The sequence below is a fragment of the Arachis ipaensis genome, chromosome B06 (assembly GCF_000816755.2).
Source record: "Arachis ipaensis cultivar K30076 chromosome B06, Araip1.1, whole genome shotgun sequence".
Lineage (NCBI taxonomy): Eukaryota > Viridiplantae > Streptophyta > Magnoliopsida > Fabales > Fabaceae > Arachis > Arachis ipaensis.
Genome location: NC_029790.2, coordinates 3,223,377 through 3,224,353, shown reverse-complemented (window position 1 = coordinate 3,224,353; position 977 = coordinate 3,223,377).

Here is a 977-nt window from a genome sequence, read left to right as displayed (position 1 = left end):
ATAATCATTTTTTTGTATATATTTAATAATATTTGATATATTTTGTTAAAAATTATTTTTAAAATATCATTTTTCAAAAATTATTTATCAAAAATTAATTTTTTAAAAATAAAATCAATATTTGAGTAACGAATTAGGGTTGCACATAGATCGGATAATATCTGCGGTAATTGTTATCCGCATCCGATCCGAATTTTGCGGATATTATCCGATTCGCAGAACCATCAGATCGGATCAGATCCGATCAGCACTATGATAGGATCGGATTGTGGATTTGGTAGTGATATCCGCAGATCCGATCCGCATATCCGCATGTCTTATATAAATAGTATAGTTTAAGAAAGTAAATCATAATGTGATATAAATTTTAGTGTGTTATTTTATGAATTTTATGATATCTTGTTTTTAATTTTTTATGTTGTACTTTAACTTAAAATAATTAAACTTAGATCTTGTGTTATTTTTTTTATTATTCAAAAAAAATTTTATAGATAATATTTTAGGAATAAATAGACTTAAACAGATAAAAAAATAAATTTTTTGAATTTTTTTTATAAAAACAGTTAAATAAAATTTTAAAACAATTTTTTTAAATGATGTGAATATATCCAATATCTAATCTGTTTCGATTCGCAAACAAATTAAATCAGATCAAATTCGACCTGAAAAATACAAATATTATATCCGATTTGATCCGATTAATGCAGTATAAATTGAATAAAATTATAGACTATATTCAATTTGTATGCAGGCCTGCCCTATGTAAAATTATGATATTCCACATCCCATTAGGATCATGGGTGTGGAAAGATACAAGAAAGAGGGGGGTAGGTACGACTAATTAGGTTGCTATGCGGGCCTTATTTTTCATTTTATTATTTTGAAATTCTACGGTGCTGCTGTCACCAATTTATGTCCACAAAGTAAAATCACAAATTTATATTACGACAAATTTGATATTAATGTGATCATATACT